We start from the raw sequence: 11,617 nt of genomic DNA on the forward strand, positions 1-11,617 counted from the left end.
TTTTAACAAAATATCTATTGAGTTTAGTTTATGAATTGGTCATTTCTATATTTGAAGGCAATCTCTTTTTCTATTTGATAATGTCAATTGACCACTATTCAATTTATTTTTCTTATATTCCTATACACTTACTTAATTTTGATGCCATTCCATCAATGACATTTAATATATTGCTTATTTCAGTTTTTTTTAATTATACAAGAATTTTTTGATGAAGAGTAACAAAATTTTAATTAAGAACTATGAAATTTTTATAATTAATATTTTTTTAAAACTAAATGACTTCCAAATAAAATGAATGTAAAATATTTATTTTTTGACATTTTGAAAAACATTATACGATCCAATGATAAATTCAAAGAAATACAAATTATGAAAAAATAAAAAATATATTTAATATATTTATAATTTTCTGAATCATTCTCCCAATGAACTCCATATCTCCAAATGATAGATTAGACTATGATCAAGAACATCACAAAAAAAACACTAATTTAAAAAAATACAATAGAAAATATAATTAACTATCTGTTTGTACAGATGCAATGATTACTTTTTCACAGCCAACGGAAAACTGGAGATGCCTACATTAATAAATTAAGACTAAAAATGTCCAATTTTTAGTCTTACCGGTGGCAACGTGAGATAGCTTTCCGGTGGTGGGGTACCCCACCTAGAGATAGCATATCACGTAACTAGTGCTTGCATCTAGGTGAGGTGTAATGGATAATGTCGATAGTAATTATGCATTGGTGTAAGTTACGAGAGTTGAAGACACAGAGATATTGATGTATGTACCTTTGTTCTTAGTACTAGTAGTACTAAATCAGAGTGGAAAAAGCAATTGTTGGAAGTTTCTTCAAATTGTGAATGTTATTTTTCTCTACCTCAGATGAACTTATGATCCTTACTGTGTTATTGGGAAACATATAAGTATACTATCTTAGAACAAAAGAAAGATTATTGCAGATGCGTATTCGAAGGAAAGTAGGCAATAGAAAGAAAACTTTGGGAAAAGATTTTAGACCTCTACTCTCAAGAGAGGTGGTAACCACATTGCAAACAAATGCATTGGCCAAAGCTAAAGAAAATGAAAAGTCCCTTTCCCCAACTAATAAAATATGTTGTAAGTTGGAACAGTGGTTAATTCTTCTTTCAATTTATATTCTTGGAAATCAAAATATCTTGACCATATACCTTGGATTCCATTCATAAAGATAAGGAGAACCCACAAAAGTCCAAACTACAAAGACCCTATCAAAATTGTTGATCATGCCTCTTGTATTCTTTTTTGTAGCTATTATTTTATGTGAGTTGTTGTTCAGTTGGCTTATTTTCTATCCATTCTATATTTGTTTCTCCTTTTTATTTTTGCTTGTCTCTATATCTCTCTAATTGTATTAGTTTAATTGTTATTATTCTTCTTTTCTCTATTTCTTTCCCATCATCATTGCAACACGTCTTTTTTTAATTTATTGCACTTACTAATTTCAATACATTAATCTTCATTCTTTTTTGTCTATGTTCTATTATTTTTCAATTTGCATCTCATGCAATTTCGTTAATTTCATTAGGGTTCTTTTTCTCATTGTTTATCCTTAGCCATTACATTCTCTATATTATAATCAATGTTTTATTTCTAATCTTATTGCATAATGAATATATATTTAAACAAAAATTATTTATTCCCATTACCTTGTGAGATTTAGCACAAGTCTTTTGTATATATTACTATTTTTATCTTATAGATGTTTCAATTTGTTGTCATTATAATTGTTATATTTTTTTATATAATTATGATTTATTATAAATCTATAATTTTGTATTCTTCATTACATAATGTTAATATTTATTTATATTTTCCCTTCATTTAGTCTATTGAGGTATCGCTTGCATGTTTACAAGTTTAATAAAGAATTTTCTCTTTGTTAATTAACATTATTAAATAAAACTTTAAACTAACTAATATCAAGAAAATTACAAATATAATAGAGAGTGTATGACATGGAGAAATACCCCAAAATTACAGTTACTCCATGTGCTGCTTCTTGGAAATGGTTTGTCTTTGAATACCAATCCTATTTAAAAATACTTGAATTATTTTTGCAAATGTTAAATAGATTTTTTTTCTCAAATACAATAATTTAAGACATAGAACACACAAAATACAAATATCAAAACGCAAAATTTAATATAAATTAGTAAGCATAAAGCCCAATTTAAATTTGAATCCAATTAAATTTAAATTTAATGATGTTGTACTAAAAAAAAATTAGTAGGACATGAACCTTTCCATTAAAAATATCGCACGCATAAGAGGTATACCTTGGTAGGGATGAGTAGAGGAATATTGCATCTAGAAGAGGTATATCTTGGTAGGGATGAGTGGAGGAATATTGCATCTAGAAGTTTTAGGTGATTATAACATATTATTGAAAATGTTGTATGGACATAAATTAGTGTTATCTTGAATGTGGTGATAGAGAACTCGAAGCAAATTGGGTAACTCACAAAATCATTAACCTTATAAAGCATAGGAATACATATCTTCTTTTTACAAGGTTGTAAAGCACCTCCTATACATACTTCAACCTTATGAGCTTGTCTCTATATGGTTTTTCTCATTCTTTAGCATTTTCTATCTTTTAAGTTGGTTTTACATAGGAATCAAATGCTACCATATTTGTTATGTGCTTGTTATTGTTACAATGTAAACTATTTAGGAATTTGTGATGACTTTGATAATTGTTTTAAATATATGGTAGATTCTTTAAATTTCACTTCTGCATTGGCTGTTGTGTTTGTTTTTATCACTATAAGTATTGAAATTGTAAAATTGTTGTTTATTGGTGGCATCCACATGTCAAAAATATTACCAGATATTATTATTAATGCAAAGTCCACAATGTGTAGAGAGCCTACATTTTTGCAGATCTTGAAAGGAAGTTGCAATTGCTTAAGGATAGAATACTCTAAATTGTTAATGATTTTTTTGTGTTGCTCTTGAGTCCCATGGGCTGCTTGGACCTCGTAGACATTATTAAATTCTTTAATTTATTCATTCACACAATTTGATAAACCAATTATATTATAGACTATTAATATATTTTTACTTTGCTCATATATAATACATAAAATAATAAATTACATCTTTTACCATCATAAAGATATATTACACATTTACTTAAGATGTGTAATAAGTTAAACATTAATATTAATTTATTTTCCATTATAAGAAAAGGTATTGAATGCAGGTTAGGATTTCTTGTATAGGTCTTTTAAAAAAAGAAAAGATATTTAATTTCTTTACCATTATAAAAGAGACTTTAAATCTAAGTAGATAATGCAAAATGGGTCATCCTTGTAAAGCGATTTTAGTCTTACTAAGAAATTTGATAATGCCATAAATTCAAGTAAGTAAATACGATGCTCAGTCTTTCCAGTACTAACATTAGTTACCCACCACTTTTTGTCCACTTTCTCAATTTCCAGGAATCATATGGGTACTTTGACAACGTTGATAAGGCACCATGTTCCGCCGTTAAACTTTAAAATTCTTCTCTCCTCAAAAGACGATTAAATATGAGGGAGCCCTAATTTTATCAGAAGCCATAGAAAGGCTTAATCAAATGAATGGTGTAAAATCGCGATTACATTACATACAGAACATCAATTTTATTGTACACGGTAGGCACTCTGTACATTATTATTTTCTCATAATACCATCTCCAATTCTATTTGAATTTGCTTTTGAAGTCACTAAAATTGATCCTTTTACAGTTAGCTTTACACCTAAGTGCAATGGCATTAGTAGTACAGGCTTATTTGGATATACTATAGATCAGGGGTGTCTAATGTGCAGGATATGTTGAAAAGTTTCGTTAAATACCTCTGGTCGGCGTGCCTTGGATAGTGACTCCAGGGAGTTCGCCAAATGATCAAATCCCTTGGCCTCTAGATTTCTTTCATACCCCTTACCAGAGCAGCAAAACTTGTCTGCATTGAGTTCACATAAATGTAAGGAAGGCAATTATTATCCACAGAACTACAACTAAAGAGCAAGAATCAGGCATACATCTAGTCCAAAATGTAATATGTGGAAAGCTGATTGGAAACCTATCTAGTTATATAAATGTTAAGCAGCAAAGGCACCTTGTAAGTCTCGTTGCGCCATCTGTTGCCACGAGAAGGAACCTCCTTCTGGACAGATAAATATGTACTCTGAGATTCACAATAGAAAAGCAGCAAAGGCACCTTGTAAGTCTCGTTGCGCCATCTGTTGCCACGAGAAGGAACCTCCTTCTGGACAGATAAATACTGTACTCTGAGATTCACAATAGAAAAGTAGCAAAATTATATGAAGCTTGAGAGGAGGCCTGATATCAATTCAAAGACATACTGTAAAACATGATCAGCAAAGTAATAGCTAAAGGAGGGTGACAATGAACCAACATTAGTAAGCTCAATGCAAGATATTTTGCATACTCTATCGACAACTTTTCATCAGTTGAACACTATAACTCTTTCAGTAGAATTCAAATATCATACTTGTCATTATTTTTTCGATGTATCAAAGCGTACCTCAGATAGGTGTTCAGGTTGCTGTGAGGAAAAACAAAGATGCTGCAAAGGGTTGTTTCCAAAGAAATTTCATGCTTTCGAAGAGGGATTTTTTCAGTTGCAATCTATAGAGGAAATGCATTGATAGTGTCGTTTGGGGAGGATATGTTAACAGTTAAAGGAAAAAATATTTATTGGTATATATATGTATGTACGCAGGAAGGTAGAAATCAATATAAGGCAAGGGGTGGTATGTATTGGGCACCAAACAATGTAACAAAAACAGGCACCGCTTGTTTCACTCTTGAGCAACTATTTATGCTGTAGAAATCTTGACCACAGTCTGATAATATCCATGTTGTTTGGTTTTATTTATCTGATCTGCAACAAGAAGCTTGTGGAATGGTGAAGCAAACAACTGTTGAGAAGTGAAACATGGGTGTTTGTTTGTGTTTTGATCGGTGACAACAAAATCGAAGAGTAATGAAAGCAATTTATGGGGACGTAAAGGGCACTGTATTTATTTCAGGTGCAAGGGCATGTGAATAGTTAAGGTCATGATCATTCGTGGAGAAATCTTCAAGCTGCACAATCTGGCAAATAGGACAGCCGTAGTAAATTGTCATGGAACAACCTGAGTAAAATTGTATAGGTAGAAATCCCCAGCTATATTTAAGACGACCATTATTGGTGGCATATATAGATTAAATTACCTAAGTAAGATTACAGAAGCATGCTTCCTCTTTCACAAAATGACTCGTTGCAGGCGAGTTTCTTCCTCTTTCCTTATGACTTTATGACGGTATGCGTTGTTCTGCATTTTTGCGTACCTTTCATAAGAGAATGTCGGATCTATGTGGAGACTGTCTAGGGATTTTACTCTAGATATTTTAGTCTAGTTCTTCTCAAACTCAAATTAAGAAACCAAAATATAAAGTAATCAAATTCCAAATATAAAACAAATCAAATATTGTTGGGATTGATAAAGAGCCCTAGAAACAACAGTTTGCAATAGATCTACCATGAGGAATAGTCCAATGGTCTTACTCTAGTACTGGGGTAGAGCAATTATCATAATAATGATCTAGGTTTGAGCAGGCATTCTCCCAATATTAATGTGCACGCCATAAGGCAGGCCATATCATAGAGGCTAGACACAAGTCCTAGGAAAATTTTAGAGAATGAACACCTCATTCATGCTATCAATATTCATTTCGAGGAAGAAAAACCCCTTAGAATGTAGCATCTAAGGAAAATTTAAGCAGAACCAAAACCCTGAGACATTGCATCTAACCAAAAGGTGCACATTAAGTCTAGAGAATATTAAAAAATGAATAGAATAGAAATCACATTCTCAATACAAATTCAAATAAGTATACTCACTTTTCAATGTCTTGTCATTTGCCTTGGCAAAGGCAGGTGGTCTTCCATTAATGAAATCCACTTGCCCTAGCAAAGGCAATTTGTCTTTTTATTGATTTCCATGGTTAACCTCATTTTCCTTGGTTTTTTAATTTAAGATTTCAATGTACTCGTATTCAAGATGTCAACAATCTACCTAGGAGATTAAAGTAGGATTAAACTTTTGGCAAAATGGTCAGTGCTCCCCTCAAGATTCGTGACAAGGGACTAACAGCCTCTTGTGAGATCCATATCTCTACAGTTTGTATCAGACATTGATAGATCGATCTTTTGACTCAACAAAAAACTACGCCAACAAATAGTATCAGTGCCTAGTTCCTCCGAGGAAGCTTAAACACTTGAGGAAGATTTGGGAGATTGATTTTATGGATTTTAATTTTTTGAGACAACTCAATGTGGCACTTAAGGATCTTGATGCAACTAGAAATGAGATTTGTACCTTGAAGAAGAACCTGAATGCTATTGATGAATTCATTAGTGAGCTGAAGGATCAAGCAAGTATTTGTAGAGAAAAGAGGAAGGAATTAATGGACAAGTTGAAGGACAAAGAAGATTAGATCATGGAATACCAGGACAAAGCTGATGAGGCTAACAAGATTGAGAGAGAGAATGTTTCTTTGAAGAATGAGATGCAATCTATTGTGATGAGATTGACTAAGAAAATTGAGGACCGGAAGAATAATGAAGAGAATCTGGCACAATCACTGAAGGAAATACCTGATGAATGCTTCAGGCTTACCTATGAGAATGATCAATTGAAGCTTGAGTCAACACAATCAAGGAATAATGATCAAGAACTTGAAAGATAGATTGCTACCTTGAGGGATGAATCTTTCTACTGCCAATGAATACAAAGAAAAATTCAAAGCTAGTTAAGAAAGGCTTGATGAGATGCAGGAAAGTTAGAGAGATGGAAATGACATGTGAGGTCTAGGATTTGAGAAAGGTGAATCCTCTAGATTTGGACAAGGCAATGCAAAACTTGATTAGAAGAAGAGCACGGATTCTCTGGTAAGACAACCTAATGCTCATAAATTCAATGGCAGATGTTTTACTTGCAATAAATTTGGTCATATGGCTAGTCAGTGCAGAAGTAGGATGAATAATGGAGTAAACAACATGAACAATGTTCCTACCTTTACCGGTTAGTGTTTCATATGTAATAATTTTGGACACAAGTCAAATGGTATCAAAGCATTGGGTCACAGGTTCGAATCCCCTCGGGTAACACTAAGGAGGAGATTGTTGGCAAAATGGTCAACACTCCACTCAGAATTCGTGACAAGGGACTAACCGCCTCCCATGTGATCCATATCTCTACAATAAATAATACTAAAGAGACAAGAAGCATCTCAATAAAGCAAGATTTCTTTGCAATCGCTCAAGCATATTAATATTTGCATTACTATTAAATAATTAAATTTAATTTTGAATAATGTTATAAAAATAATATTCAACTATTCAAATGTGATTGTTCAACTCTCCATACGTTTGACTAGATAAACTGAATTTGTGGATTTCATTTTATTAAAACAAACTAGCATAAAGGCAACACGCAAGGTTAAGTGCATATTGAAAGCATAAAATATTATTAATTATAGGCAGAACATAGAGAAATAATACACAAACAAAACAAGTTACATGGTTCACCAATAATTAGTTATATTGCACAAAAAGAAGGCACATGTTTATTTTATTATCCACATAACTTCAAATAGTTAACTTCCTATTATTCATAAATATCCACTAAATAGTTAACTCATTTTTCTCTACCAGAAAACCACACACTTCTCCCTAACATCTAGCACTAAAATGCCAAATATTGTTCATAAATCTCATAGAAAACTCAAAATAGTTAAACCAATTCTCCAATTTGTTTTCAATTTGGTTGATGTAATTGAATTTATTGTTAATGTTATACAAAGGAAATGTTTTTATGCATCGATCATTAAAAAAAAAAAAAATATAGTTTAATTTACAAGCACTGAGTTTCCAAATCTCTCAAAATGTATTTTAAGCAAACTCAACAAATTTATTTGAATTTTGAACCAAACTACTATCTACTACAGTTTTGCATCAGTAAATTAAATAAATTAACATGATAAATATTACATTACAATTTATCTATAAATTGAGGCATAATCCATATTCTCCAACAACTACATATTCCAAGCCCTTTACACCTCAATACCTAATAATCATATATCCCTTTTTGTTAATAAAATATCTCTAGAATATGATGGTTGTTGAATAAGAGAGAGAACTAGAGCATCATAAGTTTTGTTAAAAAGCAACTAGAACATGTATTTAACATATAATCTATAGTTAAAAATATGCAAATAGCTCTAGAGGAACAAGTGTTTACATTAAATTTGAGAATTTAATGACAAATTTTGGTTTTGGATAGCAAGTCTTCCTCCTGGAATCTTGCACCTAAAATCATTAAACCTTTTTCTGATTTTCTTTTGTTGAGCATTTCTACCTCTACCATAAAAATTGAATAAATAGGTCGGTGATCGGAGAACTTGATTCTCCACAGACATAAGAGAGTTGCCTTAAGCCTTTACCATACCAAAGTATATGTTCACACCTAAAAAATAAACAATGATTAAACTCATAAGTAAATATAAATTGAATGTTTAAATCCTATATTGAAATAGTAACATATATGAGAAAGTTAACTTATTTTTATTTTTGTAGTTTATCCAAACTAAAAGATGATAATCGACCAAGAAAAAAAGTTTGACATGTTGATGTGGAAGCAATCCTTTATGTTTGAGAACATTTTGGGCCTCTAAATTCAACCTTTGCTATCTGTAGATCCCCTTTTTGAGAAAATAAATATGCTCTAAGAAAATAGTTAGATGTTATTCTACAAGTCATAAAGCATTTAAAGGCTTGCACTACTACTTCGGGGTCAATTGCAATTTTTATTATAAGATTTCACATAAACATACATAGAATAATACCATCTCCAATTCTATAATTGACACTCTTCAACCAGTTTCCTATCTTCTAATTGTGTTGAATTTTGGTTTGTAATAGCTTGTTGTGACAGTTGTTGGTATGTTTTGCGGGGATTTTCCATTCATAGCTACTCAGCCTCTGGGTTTTGTTAGGAATTTTGTTGGTTTGGTGTTTTTTTTCTTTTCAAAGTGTGACAAGTGATCTAGGAATGTTAGAAGGTCAGAGGTATTAGAGTTGGTGATGGTGTTGATTGTTCTTTTATTTCAATGATTCTGAGGTGTGATATACTTTGCATTTAGTGGTGTATTTATTTTTTATCATAAATAAAGGAAACAATGGCTTATCCTCTACTTGGTGTAACCTGAACATGTTTTCTTCCACATTTAATTTTTGCATCTCATCTTGTTGTTATTTATAGTCTCGAGTATGATTGCAAGAATAGAGTGTTCTCTTGGAGTTGATGTGTGTGGAAGAGTATATGTTTTCTTGAGTCTAAATTGCAGGAGCATAGGCTTATCTTCATTTGTTTTGGTATCAAAGCAGTATGTGATGGCTTGAAGAGAAAAACAAAATTCTACACAAGCCAAGAAGTGAGTTGAAGGTATGCTTTGAAACTAAAAGTGCAAATGACTTGAAGAGCACAGTACAACAAAGAATTGTTGAGATGCAACCACCAAGGCTAAAAGCCACCTCAAGAGATAGATGTTGATTTGAAGTAAACACTGGAAGAACTTGATAGTAATTCTCATTTGATGGAGAGGGCTAGTGAACTATGGGAGTGTGAACAAGATAAGAGATAATGCTTCAAGAATGTCATCAAGAGTTCGGTTAAAGGTGACAACCTAACTCAATTTGAGAGCATTTTAACGAAGAAGGATTGGAACAATGATAAAGTTCTAGGTATGTGGGTGGTATTAGTAGCAATTATTTGGTCATCTCCATGCTAAAAAGTTCACGTAGATTTGCCTGCCAAACCAGATGGTGGGATTCGACACTAGACTTGTGACCTTGGAAGTGCATGGGTTGAAATTTTTTGTGGTGATCCAGATTATGCCAAGAAATTTCAAGTGAATACTTTGAAGACATGACTACTGGAAGGCCTGAGCCCCTCATACTAGTGGCAATGAAATTCAATATGAATTTTACCAAATTCGATTCTTCTAATCCGTGAGGTTCAAAAAAATTCAAGGGGGGTGGATGTTGTAACCACCCTCCTTATGGCCAGGCCTCCCACTCTTCTACCATTTTCCTATCTTTAAATTATGTTGAATTTTGGTTTGTAATGAATTATCATGGTAGCTATTGTGGTGTTAGTAGCTAACCGATCTTTGGGTTTTAGGAGGAGTTTTGTTGGTTTGGTGTAGTTTTCCTTTTTAGGATTTGACAAGTGATCTAGGAATAATAGAAGGTCAGAGGTATTCGAGTTGGTGATGAATCTGAGTAGTGATATTGTTTTCATTCGATATTTCTAAGGCTTTTTATATTGTGTGTTTAGTTTTGTATTTGTTCCTAATCATGGCTAAAGGAAATTGTGCCATGTTTTTTTGTTCTTGTATCAAATTGTAGATAAAAATAAGTCCCCTAAATTTCTCATCCACACATGCTATCAAAACTGAATCCAAATCCCACAACAGTTTCCATGAAACCAAAAAAATAGAAGATCCTATTGAAACCCTAGAGCAGTAATGAGAATTTCAATAAAGGAAAGCCCATCAAACTTTGGAGCGAGCTTATCTTATTCAATTCCTCACATGGGTGTCTCTCTAAATTGTCCATTTCCCCCCCACAACATAGATCCAACATAAATTCTTCTACCCACAAAACTAATTTTAAAACCACGTAGAATTGATTGGTAAAAAGACCTCCATGCAAAACTCAGAGTTGCAAACTCACCCTTGTTGAAGACAAAGAACTGATCTGAATGTCGAGTGTTTGTGCTGGAAAATCCAAGGCAGTACTATACAAAGTATTAGATGTGCCATGCTGAATGATATGCAGGGCATGTGTTCACTACTAGCGAGGTACATGGGGAGTCACAACCATTTCCAACACAACGCCAACAACTGCCATAACACTTCAAAAAGCATAGATATGATGGGGAAATATTTTTTAAATGCCATCACCAGTTATTTTTTTTTGATGCCGTCAAGTCTCCCAGCCAATAGCATGAGACAATTTCCTGATGGCAGGTTAACCCCACCAAGGGATTGCCTATCGACAAATTAGCAAATTTATATGATAATATATATATTTTTATTTCTTCCACTCTATGTTGTAGCATTGTGTATATGTGTTAAGTAGACATTCCAAATGCTTGAATATGATTCCCTTCCCAATATATACATTTCAAATGCTTGAATATGATTCCCTTCCTAATGATTCTGATAACTGCATTTATAATTTATTAAAATTTAACTTTGATTAAATAAAAATAAAAATAAATTGGTTCTCAGTCCTACTTGAGTTCTCCCAACACTATCAACAACAATACAAAGTGGTCACACCTACTTCCTACTCCAACATAATAAAAAAATCAAAACTTAAGCACCCCTTTAGTTGGATTGTTCATGTACAAGTATGGTCATTTAAACATTAACCCTATTTGAAGTTTAACATTAAATAAACGCAAACCCTAATTGAATCTTAACACCAACAATAACTTGTAATT

Source organism: Cryptomeria japonica, chromosome 8 (genome assembly GCF_030272615.1).
Source record: "Cryptomeria japonica chromosome 8, Sugi_1.0, whole genome shotgun sequence".
NCBI lineage: Eukaryota > Viridiplantae > Streptophyta > Pinopsida > Cupressales > Cupressaceae > Cryptomeria > Cryptomeria japonica.